The 25653-nt window shown below is 39.1% G+C and overlaps 1 protein-coding gene and 1 non-coding gene across 3 annotated transcripts in view; both read right to left on the bottom strand.

Moving 5' to 3' along the window:
- FGF12 (fibroblast growth factor 12) overlaps positions 1–25653 on the bottom strand; it is a 406858-nt gene that overhangs the window by 348609 nt on the left and 32596 nt on the right. The gene's annotated exons all lie outside the window — the stretch shown is intronic.
- LOC133752966 (small nucleolar RNA SNORA18) lies at positions 17117–17248 on the bottom strand. The gene has a single exon (XR_009865009.1). It is a non-coding gene; the product is annotated as a small nucleolar RNA SNORA18 (small nucleolar RNA).

Here is a 25653-nt window from a genome sequence, read left to right as displayed (position 1 = left end):
TATGAGATATGAGATACACGAAATTTGTTCATCTTATGTAAATAAAAATATAAAAATTAAATAAAAAAGGTAAATGTATTCTGATGCAAACAATTTTTGAAAACTATGCCTCTTTTTTTCATAATAGGTATCTTCCACGAACTTTAAAAAGGCCCCACATATGTACAGTGATTAGCCCCAGAGCTCAATGGGCCATGGACTTCTCCAGCGAGGTCAAAGGTATTTGCCATTGGCCTTAGCAAAGGTCCCATCCTCATCAGCAGGGGGAAGGGAGCTTGAGGTCTTTCTTTATTCTTTGTCTCACCTCGGTTCAGTCCAGAATTACAACAGAATCACAAGCACAGGCACTGTGCTGTGTGGTTTACACTTTCACTTCAATTTTCTTACTTAATCTTCACAACACTGTGTGAGGAAGGAGGTCAGGGATACAAATGCAGAAACAGAGGCCCCAAGCAAGGAAGCCCTTGGCCTTGACTGTGGTCCCATTCCTTGGTTTCCCACATGCCTGGAATGTAGAGGCCCGGAGGAACTGGCCTCAGACTCAGTTCCCCACGTTCCCGGCCCCTTGCTTTCTTCTGTTTAGCATAGCTCCCTCAAGTGTGGCTGACAGCATTCACACCAGCAAAGACGCTGTGTTAGCCCTCTGTGAAATGAGAAAAGAACGTGAGCATGTAACGTAAGACTATTGTCATAGCCTTAGTTATGTTCTGCCTTTTGATGGTTAAAAGCCCATTCTGTTACGAGCTTGCATACAAAATACTGGCTGTTTCTATTTAAAATTTTAATTTTTTTGTTTAATGGTCATGTCTTCATAGACTGAAGTATGCAAAGCCACATAGACTCACTCCTAAAAGGTTTTAGAATTTTTCCTTTTAGCCAAATTTCAGTCTTGGAATCTTTTTCCCCTCATCATATACATCTGACAAATTAGCTGCAACCACACCGGCCTGAGTTCTGTTCCTAGTTCTATACCATCCCTCTCTGTACATCAGTTTCGTTCCTAACAAAGGGATCAGTTTAAGTGCATTTTCCTACAACTGAATATTTTGCCTTCCCGTTTCCAGGCCCTACACTACCTACAATTGGCCACCAGAGGGAAGCAGAGTTCTACTTTAACTACATGGTGTGCAGATGGGTGAGCCCTGAAAAGGAAACCTTGAAGGGTTACAATGTAATTACCTTAATTAAGCAGAAAGCATTCACATGTTAGCTGCCTCTGACATACTGTGTCAGGAATCAGCGACATCCACAAACAAGGTCTCTGTTTTATAAATTTAAAATAGAACAATAGGATCATAAATTCACAGAAATAGAAACTTCAGGCCAGTTTAAAAGACAGGAATACTATTTATAAAAATAACTACTGCATGCTCAATGGCCCAGTGCTAGGAAATGTCATAGCCCAACATGGAAAACCGATCTTCTGACACCTGGGCCAATATCCTGAACTCAATATGGAGCAAAGCTCTCCTAGAAATCACATTTGCCCTGCACACTTAAAGAGGTACCCAGGGAAGCTGTGTGCTTCCAGCCTACTGGACTGGTCACTGGGCACATCAAGTGCATTGACCACTCTGCACTAGAAAGCAGGCAAAGATGATGCAGAGATCCAAACAGCTCCTTTATGTGAGTGTAAAAGAGACGTGGAGTTCTGTGATGAAAGAGGCCAAGGCTTCCTACTGAATAGATTCAATGGCATTTTCCTTTTATGTTTTGTTTAGAGCTGATTTTAGAGTTAGAGAAAACAATTATAAGTATGGAGGGCTCCTGTACTGGCTGCATCCAGCTCCCTCTAATAATATCCACCCATACAAGCAGAACAAAGTTCCTAAAACCAGCATATTCACACGGGTAACCTACTAACTAGACTGCAGACCTTATTCAAAATTTACCACATTTCCCACTAATGTCCTTTTCCGATTCCAGAATCATATCCAGTACCTCAAGCTCCATTTCCCTTTTATTTCTCCTCAGTCTCTTCTGATCTGTAACAGGTTTTCAGTCTTCTCTTTTCTTTCACGATGTTGGATATTTATTTTACTCTATGGGCTAACAACTAGGGGCAGGCATTTGGCATAGGGGTGGGCACCACCTGGGATGCCCACTTCCCATACCAGAGTGCCCAGGTGTGAGCCCCAGCTCAGCTTCTGATTCCAGCTCCTGCTGGAAGGCATACCCTGGGAGGCAGCAGGTAACGGCTCACTTCTTGGGTTTCTGTTACCAACATGGGAAACTTTGATTGATTTCCCATCTCCTAGCTTTGACCTGACATTTCTGGATGTTGTGGGTATTTGGGGAATTAACCAGAAGATGGAAGATCCTCTATCTTCTCTTCTACCTGCCTGTCTTTCAAATAAGTGAAAAATCAAAAACTTAAAAATCCAACACTTTACCATTATTACCTATTTTCTTGCTCAAATTGTCCCAGTTGTGGATGTTAAGAGCCTCCAGGTTGTGTGTCCTTTTGAACAAGCTTCCTGTTTTGAGTGCTCTTCTTGTATTTTGTCTGCCCCGGAGAATCAAGGACTTCTCTTTGGCTGGAGAATGCTCTTCAGAAACTAAGATCTCCCTGCTAAGTATGTTCACTGCAGCTGGAGTGCCTTTGACCTTCTCAGTCAAAGGACCTAGGAAATGTGTGTGCATTTACTAACACATATACATGCACACATTAATCTTTCTATTTTCTATCTACTAAATACTATGACATCATATCAAATCTTTTTATATATTTTTAAAAGATTTATTTATTTGAGAGTCAGAGTTACAGAGGGAGAGGGAAAAGGAAAAGTATGTATACCATGGTTTGTGCTTTATTTCACTGTTTTTAAATGTGGAACACAAAAACTCTCCAAGTGATTACAGAAGTGAAATAACTCAAGTGACTTCATCTTCACATTATTGTTTATTTCCAACCTGCTGTTTGATTACAGGAAGAGATAGACACAGACTGCACCCCGTGTGAGTGGGATCTTCTGAACCATTGCTACTGTGCTCCCAAAGAAAGCCTGGGCAACAGAGTTTGCTGCCTTAGTGCCTGGGGAATCTCCAAACCAACCTCCATGTGGCACAAAATGTTTTAAAACAGAAGCAGGGGTCAACCTTGTAGTGCAGCGGGTTACACTGTGACCTGGCCAGCATCCCATATGAGCACCAGTACAAGTCCCCATACCTAACTGGGAGACCCAGATGGAATTCCAGGCTCCTGGCCTCCACATGGCCTAGCCCTGGCTGTTGCAGCGATTTGAGGAGAGATCCTGCAGGTGGAAGATCTCTGTCTCTCTTTTTCACCCTTTCTCTCTGAAACTCTGCCTTACAAATAAACAAAAATGTTTAAGACATGATGTTATTTCATTTAACTTGCAGTTAAAGCAAATGTTGTTGCTATAGTTTTGAAACATAAACAAAAACAATTCAATATACAGAACAATGACATTGTTGGTTATACATTTTTTGTTAAATTAAATGTAAAACAGATTATTTATGGTGTTGTTACCAAGAATGTGCAAATTATAAATTCCATAGTACCTTAAAATGCAACAAACATCCCTTCTGTAAGTACCAGGAAGGCTGAGAGTAATCTTAAAATGTGCTATTTTTTAGCTCACACCTATATTAAGAAGTAAATGTAGCAGAAGGCTTCTGGGGAGGAGTACGCAATCACTGACACTGAGAATCGCCTGCACACACACTGACAACACATTTCCCTCCACTAATGCTCCTGGACGTTGACTGGCATCACACTCCTGTTGCCTGCACTAGGCTGGCCTCCGCAGGCAGGGTCTCTGGAAACATCACTCTGCAGGTTCAAACACTTAACATTTCCCTTCATGACACTGTGCCGCTTACGTGGTGCCTGGGCAACACGACATGTGAGCACCTGCTCTTTCTCCCTTTGATTTCCACCATCTCCATGACGCCATAGGTGTCCAGCTATGCTAACCAGGAAAGAGGAGGAAGAGAGAAAGAAGAATGACTGCATGTTCTCTAATTCTCATGCTTGCACCTGGGTGGCTCCTCCGGACCTGTCCCCTCACCTCTATCTACTCTGTGTCCTCGGTTCCTAGGACAGGTGTCAAACAAACAGGCAAACAATGCCAATGACTTTGACTTTTATTGCTAGTCCCAATATCTCTAATATCCTAAGCATAGCAGATTCTACTTAAATATTTTCTGCTCGTCACTCGTGATTTGTCCATGTGTCACCTTTCCCCGGAAGTCGCTCCCCATCTCCACGCATGCTCTCTCATACCAGAGGCCTGAGAGAATTATTTTCCATTTCTGTACTGGAAAAACTTCTATAATTTACATGCCTTTCATTCTATTTGCTGTGATTTCTTTTCACTGTAGGCCCTGTGTGCTTATTCCTCTTTGTAATCCTCTTAGTATATGCTCACTAAGTAAATACATGCTTGTGTGACTGAAATGGAGGGAATTAAGGGTGTGTATTTGAGCACAGCTGTAACTTATTAGTGGAGAGAAATTCCCAAACACACCTCATGCCTCAAGCCACAGACGTCTGACTTACCCTCAGGAATGACTAAGACACTGATGCATGTATGCTTTTACTAATTCATTCCATGTATACTTCCAACAAGTTTCTTAGACCAACTTTGATGATTCGAACTTCCTTATCATGATGAGATGGTAATTACTGGACAGCCAGCGCTATGAGCGTCAGCAAAGGCTACCTACATGGTATGTTTTGAAAACTAAACACACAAATGGCATGCAGCTAACTGACCTCTAACTTCATCCTCTGAAGAAAAATAATGGTCTTATTAAGTACTTAAAGTAAGTACTTAAGTACTTAAGTACTTAAAAATTACTGATTTTTCATTTTCGAGCATATATCAAGTGAATGACAGAAAACCCAATGATGCTTTGTAAGGTGCGGCACTCTGGGTTATAGTCTGCCACCACATATTCCTTCTCTCTAACAGGTTATCTATCACTATTTATTGTCATGACTTATCACACAGTCTGTGGAAGAAGAACACATTCCTACTTCATTGAGTTGAGGCTTGGCCATGTGATCAGCTCTGGCCAAAAGAACTGTGAGCTGCTGTCTGCCAGGGTTAAACATTTTTAATGTAACTGCATAGTTTGGCTCAAGCTATTGGGCTCTTGTTCTCTCCCATAAGAACATTGTGAATTAGACAGTGGTTACTCTCTCAGTGTACATTCCAGAATGAAAAGACACAGCAGAGTTGCACTGACCCCTACCACTCATGCCTGGCAAAGTTCATGGTATATATTGTCTTTTTGTGATCTGTCACACAGAAAGTACTAAATAAATATTTTAATTAATATAATCGCAATATGGCAAAACAGCTTTTGTTTAATTTTTTAGAAACTAAAACTTTAAAAATGAGTTTCCATTTGTGTGTTGGACATCTGTTGTTTCTGTTAGCACAGACACTCTTCCAATAACACCACTATCCCATTTTAGGGGCAAGTGGTTCATGTAAGGCTTCCAAGTGTAGACACTGGCCTCCCAGACTCCTGGAAGAGGCACATCACCCAGATTTTGTCAGCAGCAGCAGCCCATTTGCTCTGTGTCAGGGATGCATTGCTGTATGCATAGGCGTGTGATCATGGTCACAGAACCCTTTCTCACATTTCCTTATACCAAAGTGGTTAGAAAAAATTCACACTCTTTTTTTCTGAGTTCACAGCTGCAGCATACTGCAGAAAAAAGGAACAACACCAGCAAAGAAAAGCAGAGTAGCAGAGTTGAGAGGGCGTGCTCAGGGCTCTGGAGCCCTTTGCATAGACCTTGAAAGCCCACATCTAACCTCATTCACAGAGCTTTTTCTCTCTGTGAATAATCCTGGCATCATTCTAAAAATTCACTCTGCTTCAGTAAATTCTAATTGAGGTTTTGCATCTGGAACTCAGAAATACTGCTGAATAGAACTTGAATTAAAGCAGCTTTCAACTGTTGGTTTCACAAACAAAAACAGAGCATAACACGAAATCCATCCTATCCAAGAACTTGGGTGTAAAGCATGATATTCTCAAGAGTCTACCAGAGAATCCTACACCAGAGGTCAGTGTAAAAGGATGAAAAAAACTGGAATTAAAAGGCCTTCACCTAGTAAGTGATAGAAACTCAAGATAAATGCCAACGGTTTGATTCCAAAGCCTGGATCTCAACTCCACTTCACATTTCCCCTGATTAATTAATCATCACTTTATCACAATACACAGGAATTCTTGATAAGAACTTAACGAATGAAATGAATCAATTGTATGACATCTGAAGTCCCAAAAGCCATCTGCAATATTGGTTAATTCCCATTGTGACTTTTCATGGAATGACTATCACAACCACCTCCACCATGGAAAAGATCAGGAAAGAAGCTTAGAGTGTAGACTCTGAGGATAGGGAACCCCAGAGACTTTCCTAAGGAGACATGCTGAGGATCTCAGAAGTACTGTGAAGTCTAGTTTTGCTAGAATAAAGGGAACATGGAGGAGGCAAGTGAGAGAAAAGTAAAAAGACTGATTACAGCCAAATCTTAAAGGACTTGGGTGATCTTTGTTTTGAAGGCAATGGGGAGCCACTGATTGCTCCTGGATGGAAGAACATGATCGGAACCATTCTGGAGCTTGGAGCTGAAAAGAGCTCAGGTTCAGGGTGGGTGCCCAGAAAGAAACACATGGCAACCTTAACTGAGGATGATTTGAGGAGTGCTTACCTGTAAAGTGACTAATTACAGAAGGGAAAGTAAGATAAAGAGATATTACAAGGAGCGTGGAAGAACTCAGCTGTAGCAGCAGAGCTATCCTAGTTACAGGGTCAAGAAGAAAATAGCGTGAACCGAAACTAAAAAGAGAGAACGTGGGGCCAGAAAGCAGCTACCTGTCGTGGCCTTTCAGGCTACATGGTACCTTTCAGACTACTCAGAAAGGTGCTATCCTGCCGTGGCCAGTCAGAGGTGGCTTCCCAGGGAAGGAAATAGAGGAGTAAGTCCTCTCATCTCAGTCTCTCCCTCCAGTTCCTGCCAGGACTCTCATGAAGACAAACCCAACAGGCAACCAGGGAATAGAGAAGCCCCTCTGAGAGTTCACAGAGGTCACCTTCACCCCAACCAGGCAGAAAATAGAGTTCAACGAACAGGAGGAGAATCTTCAGATCCAAACAAAAGACATCTAGCTCAAGCCTTCCAAATAATGAAAAAAAAAAATGTAGTATAATTTACTAATTGTAGATATTTGTATTAACAGAGATGAAGGGTGAGTTGAAGCAATGATATAGATGAAATATGCAAGTCATTTATCCCCAATGATTATGTAATTGTATTTATTTCTAAACAGTAGATTGATACATATTATAGTTAAAGTTTCTTTATTCTATCTACTAAGATAGGAAGTGTTATGCAGAAGAGAAAGTCAGGAAGGGTCAATGGAAGACACAGGGTAATTTGATCTAATGTGAAAAATTAGCTAAGGATTAATCATGGCAGACAACTGAGCATGGATAATTAAAAATTAACTTCACTTGAAGCCACATATTGATATTAATGACTTAATATGTTATTTGATCAATTATATTTTTAAGTTCATGACATAATAAAACCTCTCATAAACAGGAATGTTGTTTCTCCCTAATCAGGAGTGAAGTAATTATATTTTATATCATTTAATTAAATGCTTGATTTAATTACTGAGGCATTTCTTTGCACGGGGAAACTTGGCTACACTTTCATATTGCTGATAAGTATACTGGCTTATGAAAAATCTGAGCCAAATATCTTTATTTATCTCTGACAAGAATTCATATAGTCAAAGCATCCTTGATAAGCAATAGGCCTGAGATCTGGTCCCACTTAAGCCCTCTCCTCTTGGGCAAGTCTCTTGATCTGTTTAAGCAGATATCTTCAACCCACTACCTTCCCACAAAGAATATACATTGAGAAATTATTATTTTTCTTTTTTAAGATTTATTTACTTATTTGAAAGAGTGAGAGAGAAGAGGGCTGGGCTAGGCCAAAGCCAGGAACCAGAAACTTCTTCAAGGCCTCCCATGTGGGTGGTCTAACCACTTTGATCAGCTTCTGCTGTTTTTCCCAGGCCTTTAACAGGGAGATGGATTCGAAGTGGCACAGCCAGGAATCCATATGGAATGCCAACACAGCAGGTGGCAGGTTTACCAGCTATGTCACAATGCCTGGCTCCAAGAAATTATTTTTCTTTGTTTTAATTTCTTTTTTTTCAACTTTTATTTAATAAATATAAATTTCCAAATTACAACTTTTGGATTATAGTGGCTTTTCCCCCCATAGCCTCCCTCCTACCCGCAACCATCCCATCTCCCATTCCCTCTCCCATCCCATTCTTCATCAAGATTCATTTTCAATTATCTTTATATACAGAAGATCAGCTCAGTATATACTAAGTAAAGATTTCAACAGACTTCACCCACAAAGACACACAAAGTATAGAGTATTGCTTGAGTAGTAGTTTTACCATTAATTCACATTATTATTTTTCAAGCACCATATTTATCTCCCTTACTTGTCAGAATAAGCCAAGAAGTAAGTACAAAAGTTATCTCTATTTTACTGACTAGAAGTTTGTCTTATTAATGCAGGTTAGGTAATTTACCAGTAATCTTTTAGCTAGAAAACTGTAGGATTGAACTTAGACCCTGGCCTGATTCCAAACTATAGACAGTCCTATAAGCACTATCCAGTCTGCCCTCCATAGATTCGACCAACTGCATGTCAGAAATATTTGAAATAAAAATCGAGTCTATACTAAGCATACCCAGACATTTTTCTTGTCGTTACTCCCTAAATGATACAGTGGAACTGCCTACATAGCATTTACATTGTATTCGGTGTTATGAGTAATCTAAAGATGCTTTAGCATATTTGAAATGTGTGTAGGCTGGATATAAATACAATACCATTTTTTAAAAGAGACTGCAGAGATAGCAGATTTTGCTATCCACAGGGGTCCCTGAACCAATTCCCCATGAAAACTGAAGGACAACCATACTGTCACATAAAATTCTTTGAGGGTTCGAATGAAAGAACATATGTTAAAATGTGGCAAAGAAGTAAAGTATTACATGAGGTACAAATATTTGTTCCATATATTATACACACACACACACACACACATATATATATATATCACCACTCACTAAGTATAACTTTGCAGAGATTATTCATTGTTTATACAAACATTTTATCATATATTAATGATTTTCAATCTTCCTGTGATTAAGGCAAAATTTTCAAATGCTGAATTATGGAACAGCAAACTTGAAGTGAACACTGGCTGAAAGAGAAAGAAAGCTTAGAAAATTGAAAAAAATTACCTTTGTCACAATTATCACAGTTATTTATTCAGTTGCTCTTCAAATTGAGTTACTATTTTGGTGTAACTGTTGACTTGCATAAACTCCAAAAGAAGTTTCTTATACTCCAATAAACTTGCAATATCTTGGTGTTATGCTACATATGTTAATCCTTACTACAAGCTTCCTGAGTTCAGAACCTGCTCAGCACATTTTTCTGTGGAATAGACATTACTAAACCAAAATAAATCTACAGATGTACACACTGATTGAAATGTGGAAGCCTAAAAGAGGCATGCTGTTTGAAAACCACTGTGAAATATTGTGCAGATGTGTGATCTCATCCAAGGCACAAATCTTCTCTCCTTCTACTTCTTCCTTTTCTGGATATAGGAACCACATTCCACTTTGAGTAGGTAATATATGTGTGCTTTCCAAGTTCCCCTCACCAGTGTCCAAAGGGAATTACTCCACTTCCAAGTCTTTTTCAAGATGACAGGAGACTTCATTCGCACAGTCTATGTTTAGACCTTCCTCCTCCCAGCAGGCAGCAGCAGCTCTCAAGAGGGACAGCATGGTAGGTTGGGTTCCCACACCAATACCCACCAGCCCAGTCTCAGCCTCCACCTGGGCCTGATGCTGCTGCAATATGTGACCCAGTAAAAATCACATGGAGTGGTTTATCAACACTAATCAGCTTCTTTATTGCAGGATCCAACTCAAAAAAATCTTGGAAATTTTTAAGCATTACCAGTTTCTCTTTCAACAAGCCAAATGAAAAAGGAATGAAGTAGACAAATCCTCCTGTCTTCACCAATAAACCAAAACAAGGCATATTCCTTGCCTCTCAGTGATGAGTATGAGTTAAATGGATTGGCAAATAGAAGAATAAATCTGTTCTAGTCAGGTTAGACAAAATCAGGTTTTATTTTTTCATCATATTGCTGCCTGGTCCAGGAAGTTCATTCTGATGAAGTGCCTCCTGTGTAACCAATTCTGGGTATTCCAAAATTTGAATTATATTTCCCATCCCCCTAGAACTTTGAAGTGCATGACATTTATAAAATGATAAAAGGACAGTGTCTCCCAACTTCTAGGAGGGACAAGTGGCATACAGCCACAGAGACTGAGCAATGATAAAAGGATAGATGATCCAGGCTAAAGAATAAAATTATGGCTGACAAAGGCCCTAAATACTATAGAATATATAATCAAGCATTTATTATATTCTAGAATATTGGAGAAGGGCTCATGGCACAGCTATGCTGTAGCCTGAGTTTGAAACAGAATGTGGGTGGGAAAACTTTCTGGGTTGCCATACAGATGGTGAACAGACCACAGCAGAGATCACCCATGCTCTGGGAGTATCTGATTGGTACCAGCATGCAGAATTATCCTCTGTGGGAGTACAGATGAAAAAACAGAATAAAAGGACCTACTGGCAACCCAACTAAAATGATCTCATTGCTAGGTGTCAATAATGGCAGATATGGAATAAAGAAGAAAGAAAAAAATCATGGAACTTTTCAAAAGAACCTCACCATTCTTCTCACCCTGTCCACAAATCCATACTTTTTCTTTGATAAAACAGACCACTGGATCCAAAACATTCCACTTAGTGTAATCACCTTTAAATCTCAACATTAAATTCCTCCCATTCTCCTCTAGATAAAGTTAAGGTAACAAACATCATTAGATGAGCCCACAGCTATTTCTAGGCTGGTGCTTGGTATAGGAAAGACATGTGATGGCTCTGCTGGCTAGCTGGGAAAGGATGTGCTTGCTAATTAGTACAGAAGGTAGTCCTCTCTCCAAGAGGTCTCTAAGATTCATGTGTACCATGCATAAAAACAAACAAAACACAAAATAAGGTGTTCTGCAAATGAAGTGGTCAGTGGAGTGGAGTAATCACTAAATTCAGAAAACAAATATATCACAGTGAAGAAACTGCAGGAACCTTGTCCAATTCCCCCTAAAGTGAACTATCACAGAAAGTTCCTATCCAAAGTCCCAATCATCAATATGGCACACAGCAAAAGTCACCTGGAGTCCTGTGCTTTATACAATGTAGACTACAATAAATATATAAAGATGGGTCAGTAGTTTAAAACTTATAAAGAAATCCCAAACAGCTTAATTTCATTATCATTATCTTGTGACATTTTACCTACTTCTATTGATTGATCAAAGTGTTTTCTTTGTCTCCATGCTGTGCTAACACAGATTAATTATTCCAATATCCATTTAAAAATTAAATCAAAGGAGACTGCATTATAATTGGTTATAATCATAGAGGCAAGGAAGAAAACAGTACTTTTCATGCTCCATATGCTTCCTTCATTTCTCTGGAAAAGCAAGCTGAATTTAACCTCCCCCCAAAATGAGTAACTATAATGTTGACAGATGCAATTTTTCATTTGCTGCACGCCTCACTCAGAGTACTGGATATAGCAGAAATTTTACTTCAAAGGCCTCCAAATAGGAATTCACCAGCAATCCTCAAAATTAATTTCTTTCTTTTCTTTTTTTTTTTTTTTTTTTTTTTTTGACAGGCAGAGTGGACAGTGAGAAAGAGAGACAGAGAGAAAGGTCTTCCTTTTTTTTCCGTTGGTTTACCCTCCAATGACCGCACCGCGCTGATCCAAAGCCAGGAGCCAGGTGCTTTTCCTGGTCTCCCATGCAGGTGCAGGGCCCAAGCACTTGGGCCATCCTCCACTGCACTCCTGAGCCACAGCAGAGAGCTGGACAGGAAGAGGACAACCGGGACAGAATCCGGCACCCCAACCAGGACTAGAACCTGGTGTGCCGGCGCTGCAGGTGGAGGATTAGCCTATTGAGCCGGGCGCAGGCCCAAAATTAATTTCATATACACATACTGACATGTTTTCTGAAGAAAACTATTTGAAATTTTTTTTAACTTTTATTTAATGAATATAAATTTCCAATTTACAGTTTATGGATTACAATGGCTTCCCCCACCCCATAACTTCCCTCCCACCAGCAACCCTCCCCTATCCCGCTCCCTCTCCCCTTCCATTCACATCAAGATTCATTTTCAATTCTCTTTATATACAGAAGATCAGTTTAGTATATATTAAGTAAAGATTTCAACAGTTTGCCCCCACATAGCAACACAAAGTGAAAAAATACTGTTGGAGTACTAGTTATAGCATTAAATGACAGTGTACAGCACATTAAAGACAGAGATCCTACATGATATTTTTTAAAAATTGATTTTCTATGCAATTTCCAATTTAACACCAGGTTTTTTTTTTCATTTCCAATTATCTTTATATACAGAAGATCGATTCAGTATATACTAAGTAAAGATTTCATCAGTTTGCACCCACACAGAAACACAAAGTGTGAAAATACTGTTTTAGTACTAGTTATAGCATCACTTCACATTTGACAACACATTAAGGACAGATCCCACATGAGACATAAGTACACAGTGACTCCTGTTGTTGATTTAACAATTTGACACTCTTGTTTATGGCGTCAGTAATCTGCCTATGCTCTAGTCATGAGTTGCCAAGGCTATGGAAGCCTTTAGGGTTCGCCGACTTTGAAATTTTTAAAAATATAAATAGCTTACATGTTTTAAAATAATTAATTAACCTGAAGTACAATGGACCCTGCTTTACTTCTCCATATCCACTGAGAAGCAGCCATTGTGTTTTGAAAGGATTTACCAATTTCCCCAGGTAGGGCAGGTTCTAATTCAACTATATCCATAAAGGCAAACCCACACACCTTACTTACTTAAGGTAAACTGGGCCTATGATAATCAATGAACAAATGATTTCTTGAGTTCTGTTTAGTGGTACCCACACTGACCAACTGGGTGTAGTCTCACTTAGCTCCAGGAGGCATTCTATCTGTAGCCACAAAGGGACCCAGGCCAGGAATAAAGTCAATAATACTGTAGACAGTAGAGTAAAAGGTGAAGAGAAATCGAGTTTTGATGATAGAATTGTACAGATTTTCTAGCAAAATGAACCACATAATCACCTTGATACGTGAGTCAGCTTGAGTCCTAGAATCTTTAAATTCCCCTCAAAAGTATTCTTACAACTACACCTTGTGTTCTGTTCACTGAGTTGATACCTAGAAACTAAAAAATTGAATCCTAAAGTTTGCAGAGTATACAAGTGTATTTTTATTTGTCATAACATGAAGAGGTAAAGAAGAGGTAATATGAAGAAGGCAGGATGATTTTTACAAGTTGCAACTAACAGGGTCTCTTGAAAATTTAACATTATATCATTAACACTAGCCAATCTCATCCCTGCTGAGAATGGTGAAGAGATGGCACCTCAGCGCAGGGATCATTATGAGGTTCCACATTTGGGTCCTGTACCTCAATAACAGAAGAGATTGAAGGCTTATTAGTGTTTTAGAATCTGAAAGGAACTAAGTATAATGTGTGCAAGAAAATTATACATACACACACATATAACCACCTGCATGTCTTAGTTCTTATTATTCCTCCTCTAAGGAATACTGTTTCTTTGCCTATCTAAAATCTACACGCATCCTTTTACAAATTACTGTTATTTTTAACTGACTGCCAATGTCTTTTTTTAAGGGAAAGAGTCTATTGGGGGAAACCCGACCGACTAGAGGGAAGGGGAGAAGAAGGAAAATAGGGAGATGGAGAATGCAAGAGTGAGACAGAGACAGAGAGGTAAATGGAGAGAAAGAGAGAGACACATGTTCAGGAGCGGGTCCTTTAAAACTTTGCCAGGGGGCAGGCAGGCAGAGAAGTAGGAGCAGCGAATCCCATTAGGATGGGAGTGGAGCTTGACACTGGTGATTGGGCCATGTGGCCACCTGGCTTCTAGCAGTGGCAGCGGGGGCTAGAGCCTAGTATGGTGTCAGGGTGTAGATCGCTCCATATATAAAACTGAGCCATTTTACTAACATTCCCCTCTTTTGTTTTTAATAAAGCAGGCTTTGTAACTACCAATGTCTTAAAGCCCAGTTCAAACGTCCCACCTTTCCTACAGCTTTTTTGCTTTTAAAAGCAAAACATGGCACATGGGACATTGTCTTGTTTCACTTATTGGACCACGGGCCCCTTATGAGCAGACTATATTGGATATGGTTCTATTTCCTGAAGAAACTACACTATTCTGTTTTTCATTATTTTAACAGAACACCTGAGGCTGTCAAACTTTATAAAGGAAATAATGTGGGTGATGAATGTCTAAGATACGGCAGCCCTGTTGATTTGGCCTCTGGTGAGGACCTAATGACAGACGTCATCATGGTAGGAGCACAAGCAAGAGCAAGAGATCCTAACCTGAGACAGGAGGCAGAGAGAGCCTGGGGCCCCAAAATCCCTTCAGAGGGCACACACCGCCTCCACAATGCCTACCTCTTTTTTTTAAGCTTTTATTTAATGAATGCATTTTTCATAGGTACAACTTTAGGAATATAGTGGTTCTTTCTCCCATACCTGTCCACCCACCCCAACTCACATCCCATCTCCTACTCCCTCTCCCATCCTATTCTTCATTATGGCTCATTTTTAGTTTGATTTTATATACAGAGGACCAACTCTATGCTAAGTAAAGATTTCAACAGTTTGCACCTTTACACACACACAACAAATAAAGCGTAGTTTGATAACAAGTTTTATAGTTAATTCTCATAGTACAACTCATTAAGGACAGAGGTCCTACATGGGGAGTAAGTGCACAATGACTTTTATTGTTCATTTAACAATTAACACTCTTATTTATGACATCAGTGATCACCTGAGGATCTTGCCATGAGCTGCCGAGGCTATGGAAGCCTTTTGTGACCACAGATTCCATCAATATTTGGACAAGGCTATAAGCAAAGCAGAAGTTTTCTCCTCTCTTCAGAGAAAAGTATATCCTTCTTTGATGGCCCCTTCTTTCCACTGGGGTCTCACTCACAGAGATCCTTCATGTAGAATATTTTTTGCCATAGCATCTTGGCTTTCCATGCCAGAAATCAGGCCTACTTATTAAAGGTCACCACTACAGTATCACCACAGTGGGGACCAAGCCTCCAACACAACAACCCCTGGGGAATAAATCACACCCAAATATGGTAGATACTGAAACAAGGACAATTCACAAACAAGTATTCTAGAAAATAAGAATAAATAACAGAAGGGAAACATGACTGTTACAATGAAGCAATGGATTTGTTTTATTAGCCATATGTGTAAACAATGAGAAGAGTTTAAACCAAGTAATTATCATTCGAATGTCAACTGCCAACAAGGCACAGCCTACTGGGGTATGTGGATTAGTTGAAAGGAAGCTGAAATACATTCTGCTTAGGCAAAAACAGGTAAGCAGTAGCCGAGAGGATACGTGTGTTTTATTTGGGGCAAAGGCAGAGAAGTAATCCATCTAACAATCACATGGGTTATGCTGGACAGGAGCAGAAAATAAAAATTGTTGTAAGGCCAGATGGGCTCAATGCTTTAGCTTTTATACCATGGATATGAAGGAACAATTACATTTTAGAGTAATCACTGCAGCATAATATGAGTATACTTCAAATAGCTTGTGAAAAGTGCATTGGGGCTGGTGCCGTGGCTCAACAGGCTAATCCTCCACCTTGTGGCTCCGGCACACCGGGTTCTAGTCCCAGTCGGGGCGCCGGATTCTGTCCCGGTTGCTCCTCTTCCAGGCCAGCTCTCTGCTATGGCCCGGGAGTGCAGTGGAGGATGGCCCAAATGCTTGGGTCCTGCACCCCATGGGAGACCAGGATAAGCACCTGGCTCCTGCCTTCGGATCAGTGCGGTGTGCTGGCCGCAGCGCGCCGGCCACGGCGGCCATGGGAGGGTGAACCAATGGCAAAAGGAAGACCTTTCTCTCTGTCTCTCTCTCTCACTGTCCACTCTGCCTGTCAAAAATTAAAAAAAAAATTAAAAAAGAAAAAAAGAAAAGTGCATTGGGAAGATAAATTCATTTTGGTGCAAAAATTTTTTAAATCCATTCATAGTTTTTTTGTTAACTTCATTTTCCATGAACTTTGTTAAGATAACTTTTAAACACCTCAGAAGTGTTAATGATATGCAATGTATAACACGAAAGAAAATTTAAGTGAGAATTGGAAACAAATTCAAGACTTTGAGCCTAGAAGACTGGGAAACATACTCCCCAGAGAAATGAATATTACCTGCAGGTGGCCCAGTTAAATAGAGGAGATGACCAACTCTATTTCAGGCTTGTTGAATTGAAGAGGAAGGGCACTGTGGAGAGAGCTGTTAGAGCAAGTATTTCTCTCAGAGGGCACTCTACTATCAGCACTGAGATATGAAAATTCTGACCTCCATGTAAAAGGAACTCTTTTTTTTTTCTACAAACCAATGTAAAGTTTATTTTTATACTGAATAACATAATGCAAAACTATTTAAAGTTAATAATAAATTTTATTTAAGTAAATCCTCATGTTGCAGTTCCTTCCACTGTCCAAAATAATCTAGTTAGCTCTTTTAAATCTTCAAGCCCTTGTGAACAATCTGATGCTTAATTCACGGTGTCGTATCAGCCCACAATTTCTGGTCTGTTAATCCTCATTTGAATTACATAATAACTTTAAAATTCCACCTAAAATCTTTGTAATATAATTTCTTCAAGCAATTTACTCTTGGGTTTTTATAGAGTAGATGTACTTGCCTGATTCTTGACACACACACACATGTGAATGGCTGTATTTTTTTCCTAAGCCATCACTAAAAAATACTTATCTGGGGTATTCCAATACCTAAGGTTAAAAAAAAAAACTATTAGGTCTTTCACACTTTGACTAATGAACTGTCTTGTAGTTCCTTCCCACAGACCTAGGAATAAGTCCTGTGAGTAAAGTAAAACCACAGAGTTACTCTATGAGGCGTTTCCAACGATGAGTGGCTATAGGAAAAGCCCCATCGGGATAGACCTCAACGAGAAGGTACTCTTTTAATCCAAGATAATTCATTCCATTCTCCTAAAAAAAATCTGCCTTTATAGATCTAGAACTTGCTCTGTCATATAAACTCACTATGGATTCTGATATGCCACACAGAGCTTTCAGTCTAGTGATTAATGATTAAGTCACGTGATTAATGATTAAGTGATGCTGATCACACCTCACACACTGCCACACAAAGTAAAATAGAGCCTATACTACTCTCCTTTATTACTGTAGGACTGAAATATTAATCACAGCCAGGATAAAACTTTTATGATGTGACTATCTCTATGAGGAAGAATTCTCACTTACACTATATCAAATTGGAAAAATGGTTTTGAGAGTTTGAGAAAAGCGCAGGTTTGTTTAAGTAAGGAGAAAAAACAACTACCACAGGGGTGGGTGAACATTTTGCATTCTCCCTGTCATGATATACAAGCCCATGCCTCACAGCCCTGGGGGCACTCATCATAGTGTATTTGTGAGAAATGAAATATCTTGAAGCAGAGTCCAATGAAACGCTGTGATGGTGTCCCCAGAGCTGTCAAACATGTTGACCCTTCTCCATATCAGAGCTCAGTTCAAAGACAATATATTTTCTAAAGGAAGTGTCAACTTCTTATTTATATTTTTCTCTTGAGTCTACATGTTCCAAGACCAGTCTACAGCCCCATCATCTATAGTCAATGACTTGCCATCTGGAAGTTGGAATACAATGGGATCTTCTAATTCGCTATTTTCCAAATTAGATAAAGCGAGTGTAGGGAGTGTCCATGAGATTCTAAAATTTAACTTTTATATGTATACCTACATAGGTAGTCATCCATAAATGTCACATAAAAATAATGCACATATGTGTATGTGTGTTATCTATTTTCAAGTAGACATATTGTAGGATATCTGTACAGTGAATTTAAAAGCGTCAATGTTATAAAATTTAGAAACAAATGGTTCTAGGTTTTACCAAGGTTTTTTTCATCAAACTAAAAGTAAGATTAAATAAATACTTTGAAGAAGCAGTTGTTTGTGATTGTTCAAATGGAGAAAATAGATTAATCACCTGACTTTCGGAATCTCGAAAGTTTGTATGGCACAGCAATAACAAGATTTTTCATTTCTTAGGCAGATGTCTTTCAGAAATCCAAGCTCTAATTATATCATTATTGTAATAATTCACTTACAGTAAGAGTCAATAGTAAAAATGAATTTCTCTTTCCCCAATCCCAGCAAAGTATATAGTGCTATTTGAAGACTAGTTTTACCATTAATTCTCATAGTACAACACATTAAGGACAGAGGTCCTATATGGGGAGCAAGTGCACAGTAACTCCTGTTGTTGATTTAACAATTAACACTCTTATTATGATGTCAGTAATCACCCAAGGCTCTTGTCATGAGCTCTGAAGGCTATGGAAGCCTCTTGAGTTCACAAACTCCAACCTTATTTAGACAAGGCCATAATCGAAGTGAAAGTTCTCTCCTCCCTTCAGGGGAAGGTACCTCCTTCTTTGATGGCCCGTTCTTTCCACTGGGATCTCACTTACAGAGATCTTTCATTTAGGTCTTTTGGCACAGTGTCTTGGCTTTCCATGCCTGAAATATTCTCAAGGGATTTTCAGCCAGATCCGAATGCCTTAAGGTATTTCACATATTTTAATGTAGTTTTTAATAACATCGCTGTACTAATTTTACCCCCAAGTAGAAAAAAAAAAGATTTTGGTTGATATAACTAAACTTAGTATTTTGGGATTTCTAGTAGCCAAAGATTTAATTATGTATGAGGTCAAGTTATTCTAATTAACAAACAAAATCATGAAATTATTAATATGATTCTGTTCAGCATACCTATGAGGATAGGTATGCCCTGCATAAGTATTTTTGAAACAAAACACAGAAATATTAAATACAGAAACATATCTTATTGAGTTCTAAAATAAGACACTTTCTCCTCTTATTTTATTTTATTTTATTTTATTTTGTTTTCTTCTTTTTTTCCCCAGGAATCTTTTATTTAAGGTATACAAACCTCATGCATTTCATAAATGCAACTTTAGGAACACAGTGCTTCTTCCCACCATTGTCCCATATTCATCGTCCCTCCCACCCTCCACCCTTCTTCCTCCTCCTTCTCCTATTCTAATTCTTATTTTTTACTGAAATCTATTTTGAATTAACTTTTTACACAGAAGATTAACTCTATACTAAATAAAGAGTTCAACAAATAGTATGGAAAAAAAGTTCCTTAACAGTTTTTTATTTCTCTCTTGATTTCTTCTATGAATCACAGTTTATTCAGGAGTATGCTGTTAAGCCCTCATGTGTTTGCATATGTTCTGGAGATTCTTCAATTGTTGATTTACAGTGTCATTTCATTGTGGTCAGAGAAGATGCATATGATTTTGATTTTTGGATTTACTGAGACTTGCTTTGTGGCCTAGCATATTGTATATCCTAGATAAAGTTCCATGCACTAGTGAGAAGAATGGTTATTCTGCAACTGATAGGATGAAAAGGACGAAAATTTCTGTAGATATCTGTTAGGTCCATTTGGTCAATTATGTCAATTAGCTGTTGTTTCCTTGCTGATTTTCTGTCTGGTTGATCTGTCCATAGCTGAAATTGGATATTGAAGTCCCCCATTACTATTGTATTGGAGTCTATGTCTCCCTGCAGAGCCATTAACATTTCTTTTAAATAGCCATTTGCCCTGTAATTAGGTGCATATCCATTTATTATAGTCATATCTTCCTGTTGAATTGATCCCTTAGTCATTGCATAGTGCCCTTCTTTGTCTCTTTTAACAGTTTTTGTGTTAAAGTCTATTTTGCCTAATGTTAGTATGGCTACACCAGCTCTTTTTAGGTTTCTGTTAGCATGGATATCTTTTTCCATCCTTTCATTTTCAGTCTGCAGGTATCTTTCCTGGTGAAATGTGTTTCTTGTAGGCAGCAAATAGATGGATTTGGTTATTTAATCCATTCAGCCAGTCTATATCTTTTAACTGCAGTTGAAGCCATTTATAGTCAACGTGGCTATTGGTAAGTAATGACTTGGCTCTGCCATTTTCCATAAATATTCCTATTGTTTACTTTGAATTTCCTTTGTACTTTTACTGGGAGATTTTCTGCCTTCACCTTCTTTTATAGTGATGACCATTTCTGTATTTCTGTGTGTAGCACATCCTTAAGCAACTTTTGTAAGGCTGAATAAGTGCAGAAAGATTCAATTTCTGTTTGTTATAGAAGGTCTTTATTTCACCTTCATTCATAAATGAGAGCTTTGCAGGGTACAGTATTCTGGGTTGACAGATCTTAAGGCTTGGAATATATCTCACCATTCTCTCCTAGTGTGTAGGGTTTCTGATGAAAACTCAGCTGTGAGTCTAATTAGAGATCCTCTGAAAGTAATCAGGCATTTCTCTCATGGACATTTTACAATCTTTATGTTTTACTGTGGAGTGTCTGACTATAATGTGTTGTGGTGAGGATCTTTTTCTGGTCATGTCTATTAGGAGTTCTATGGTGCTTCCTATACTAGGATGTCCCTTTCTTTCTCCAAATTAGGGAAGTTTCCTTTAATTGTTTCACTAAAAAGACCTTCTAACCCATTCTCTCTTCCCATGCCTTCACAAACTCCTAAGACCTGAATGTTGGGTTGTTTGATAGTAACCCATAAATCTCCTATACTGATTTTCAGTTTTCTAATTAATTCTTTTTTTTGTCTCACTATAAAATATCCAGAGATTTGTCTTCTAACTCGAATATTATTTATGGTGCCTCACCGAGTCTGCTGATTCATAGTTAACTGTGATTCATAGTTACAGCTTTCCACCACATTTTTTATTTGATATATTGAATCCTTCATTTCCAATATTTCATCCTGATTTCTCTTTAAAATCTCAATTTCGCGACAGAAATTTTCACTCATGTCATGTGTGTATTTCTTTAATTTGCTTCTGATTACTTTTAAGTAATCATACGATCAATTTTTTAAATTCCATTCCTGGCATTTCTTCAATCTCTTCATTTTCACTTTCTAGTATTGAAGTGTTGTTGTGTTCCTTTGGAGGCATCATGCTGCCTTCCTTATTCTTGTTTCCTGAATTGCTGCATTTCTTATTAGGCATTTGTGGAGATACTTGTTGGTCCCCACCCCCACCCCCCGTGATGGCTTTTATCTTTGGACTATGCTTCTGTGGATTAGTGGAGTGACTGCTCGTTCAGTGAGTACACTGAGGCGTATGCTGAGTGTGGCCAGGGAGCTCTGTTCAGTGCTCCAGGGTGAGGGGCATGTCCAAGGTGACACCCAAATTTTGTGTGGTCAATCTTTTTTTTTTTTTTTTTAATCAGAAGAGAGGTTTAATCTGCTCTGTTGGCATAGCCTCATGTTCACCTCTCCTCCAAGGAGACCAATGCCTGGTTGCTAATCCCAGTGGGTATACTATTCGTTCATGCTGCCACAAGAACCACACAAAAGATTCCATGCAGTTCTCAGTGTGTGCATGGATCTTGCAGCAATAACCCTGACCAGGGAATCAGGGAGCCCCAAGCATATGGAGACACCCACAATGACTGCCCAAAGACCCAGCCACAACCTGCGCCCTCACGTGCAGCCATAGTGTTCTCACAGTCCCAGTACACAGGGTTCCCATAGTCATGAGCACCCAGCCCGCTGTCAATTCTTCCAACCATACTCAGGCATCTTCTCTCGGCTGGCTGCTGGGAATGTAGACACAAGCTGGCACAACTGTTACTTATGTCCAAAATTGTGCCTGTCCTCTTTCAGCTTGTTACAGAATGCCAGTGCAGGGTGGTCTGGGAGAGAGACACATGCCCCCTTATTTTCCCTCTAGGTTGGCAGGTATCCTGTCCCACACAGGGCTCTCAGCCAAACTCATGCCAGGCTCTTCTGACAGCTTTATCCCCAGTGGCTTGGCTATTGTAGTATGGTCTCACCTCTCTCTCCAAAGCTGGCGCTGAGCTCTTGGCTGCTGGGGTCCTGAGCTGTGTGTATCCATACCCTGCATGTGGATCCACAGTGTCCCTCTAATTTGTGTGGCACTTCCTCTGCCTTTTTCTCCTTAACGCTTCCCTGAGATTGCACTCTCTCCACATTTTTTAACTATCTTCCCCTAGACTAGAGCAGTAAGCTCCTTCCCTGTTCCACCATCTTGCTCTCTCCAAAGTAAGGCAATTTTATGTCATCCATTATCATCTGTAATATTAAATGAATATATTAATTTGAGTTGAATTGCTTTTGTATAGACTTCGTCACAGTTTTATTTATAAACTTACAATCTTACAAGTACTATAAACAAGAGAATTCTATGTCATTGCATATAATATGTAATAATAATTTAGACTGGCACTGGATGGCCATTAATATGTGTTTTTAATTGAAAGAAGTGAATACCTTACTTAAGTTTAAGAAACACTGTCTAGATAATTTAGGTTCAAAGAATCCAGCACAAATTCAACATAAACAAGAAAAAATATTTCAAATCTTCTTTTGTGTGACCCATCCATTTATATTTATTCAATACCTACTGGGTGTTAGATACTGAGTTAACATTAGTGATGGAGATGGACATGCTTTCTAGCCCTAAGGGACTTGATAGTCAAAGAATGAGATAGATTATGCACACGGGAACAAATTGTTTTAAATAATTTCACTTGCATTCAATATATGGTCCCAAGATAATTAGAGTAAGTAGAACCAGTTGAGAGCAAATGATCTGTAGAAGCCTCTTGGAGTATATATTAAGACATTATCTATATGAAGGAATGAGCCAAGTGAGCCAAGAACAAATTTGGGTGGCAGGAGAAATTATTCCAGAAGAGGAAAAGAAAACAGAAGCCTCTAATATAGGAAAAGTTTGCATGACCTAAGAAGGAAAAGGATAATGTGTCTGAAAAACAGTAAGCAAGGAGAGTAGCATGGGGTCAGGTTGTAGAGGTTAAAAAGGAGCAAGTCATTCAGGGCCTCAAAAGCTAGATCGAGGAGTTTTGACTTCACTCTGAGTAGAACAGGGAACCACTGAAGAGTACAAGAAGTAAAAAACATGACCTAATTTGTATTTTAAGAATATCAGGCTGAGTGGGAAAAATAACTAGATGTGCCATTTACATAAACACCAAGGACTCATGGACTCACAAGGATACAGCCTTCATTCAGGGCCAAAACTACCTTAAAAGGAGTCAGAGAGCCAAGGCACTGCTTTAAACTGTTTTATGCTTTAATTTGACTAGATAAAATTCTGAGATTTTACCTGAAATGTCTGGAATCTCAGTATCCCTGGAGCTTTTTGTTTGTTTGATTGATTGATTGATCTCTGGAAGATTCAGTAATATTGAGCCTGCACTCCAATCTAGAACCCATTGGCTGGAGCTGGGAAACAACAGTTCCATTTCCTCTGTTCAAAGTTTTAATCTCTTATCTGACACTGTTCTGTCAATTCCCCAATGCCTAAGAACTAGCCTGTTCACTCCTCTCACCCGTTGTAAATGTCTACACACATTTATTTTGTGACCTCTTCATAGGGATTGTTGAAACAGTCCTTAGTGCATCCTCAAATCATGGGAGAGATCATGCCTAACTTGAACCTTTTATCTAAACTTGAAATTTGTTAACTTACCAATGTCAATTGCTTTGTCTATTTGTCCTTACAAAACCACACCTAGATATGAAATATAAACTAATCATGGCCAGCACAGAGGCACACTGGGTTAATCCTCCACCTGTGACACCGGCATCCCATGTGGGCACCAGGTTCTAGTCCCGGTTGCTCCTCTTCCAGTCCAGCCCTCTGCTGTGGCCTGGGAAGGCAGTGGAGGATGGCCCAAGTGCTTGGGCCCTGCACCCGCATGGGAGACCAGGAGGAAGCTCCTGACTTCTGGCTTCGGACTGGTGTAGCTTCGGCCATTGTGGCCATTTGGGGAGTGAACCAACAGAAGGAAGACCTCTCTCTCTCTCTCTCTCTCTCTCTCTCTCTCTCTACCTGTCAAATAAATAAATAAAAATCTTAAAAAAAAAAACAAAACATAAACTAATCCTGTCTGACTCACCTGTAGCCTAGTTCTTAGCATCAGTACTGTGAACCATTATGCCTGGTTTTGAGCTTACCTGTTTGACCTGTCTTCTCTCTGAGACTTTCATACTTGGACTCTGAACCGTTTATATCTATCATTGAAGTCACTGATCAGTCTTTTGGGTGTAGGGCACTGTACATATAATCAAATGCTTTAGGAAAAACATACATCTGCTTAAAGTGCTTTATTTATAATTTGCCAATTTAAAACTAAGGAATGGACAATCCTTATTGTATCTTACATGCAAACTCTTGGGTTGAGATTAAGTAAAGCCTATTTCTAGTTTTCTCTTTATTCTCATCAGCCTAGAAACCACACAAAAAACATCATGAAAACACTATGCACTTCTAAAGGAATGTAAGACCACTGGGTCAGGAATGTTAACTTCTTCATTGCCTTTTTTTCCAGAACCTAAAACAACAGCACATGGTAAGCTTCTCAGTAAATATCTGAATTAGTGAATGAAAAGTTAGGCATTCAGATTCTCAGCCCAACACTGTGATTTGGATATCTGAGACTACATAATGGGAAAAAAATGACAAATTAACTTACTCCCCCCAAAACACCCAACTACCTAACTATGAGTTATGGCTTCCTTTCATGTGCTGTTTTCTTAAGCCTATTAATATTCTGAGTCCGCAACATCCCTCAAAATAATGAAATCTGTTCATTAATTAACCACATTTCTATTGGTTCTACACATAGTCTTGAAACACACCAACCGGAACAATAATTATAAAATAATGTGGGGAATGTTTCCTAATATGGAAATATAACATTGACAACTAATAACCACATAGGAAAACAGAGTCATGGAAATGTTTCTGAACCCAGGTCTGATTTGTATCACTGAATCACATCTAAATCTCCTCATTTTTCTTCCTCCCCCTGAACAAAACTTATTGAACAGAACAGATTCATCATACTCCACGAAACAAGTTTCTCATCCATTAGTTTTACCTTTATTCACTCCACACTGGTGGTAACACAGTTGTGATTCTGCTGTTTCCTGTTAGCTCCACCCAATACAGAAAATTTTAGCCTTTGACAAATTAATACAGTCCCCATGGCACCAAACAGAATAATGAAGAACAACAAGAAACAGAAGTATGTTTATGTTACCAGAACTTTAATAACCAGCATCTCATTTTGCTTCTTGTCAGAAATATACTGCTGGAAGATGGAATTTATAGATTGACCTGATTTCTAAGACTTGTTTAAAACAAAAGCCTCCCATATGACCATTTTTTCTTTGTCTAGCAATACATAGGAGGTTTTTCACAACATTTGAGTCAATGCGCTGGTCATCTG

Source organism: Lepus europaeus, chromosome 2 (genome assembly GCF_033115175.1).
Source record: "Lepus europaeus isolate LE1 chromosome 2, mLepTim1.pri, whole genome shotgun sequence".
NCBI classification, from domain to species: domain Eukaryota; kingdom Metazoa; phylum Chordata; class Mammalia; order Lagomorpha; family Leporidae; genus Lepus; species Lepus europaeus.
The sequence above is the reverse complement of the archived record's forward strand: the minus strand, read 5'-3'. Positions and strand labels throughout refer to the sequence as shown.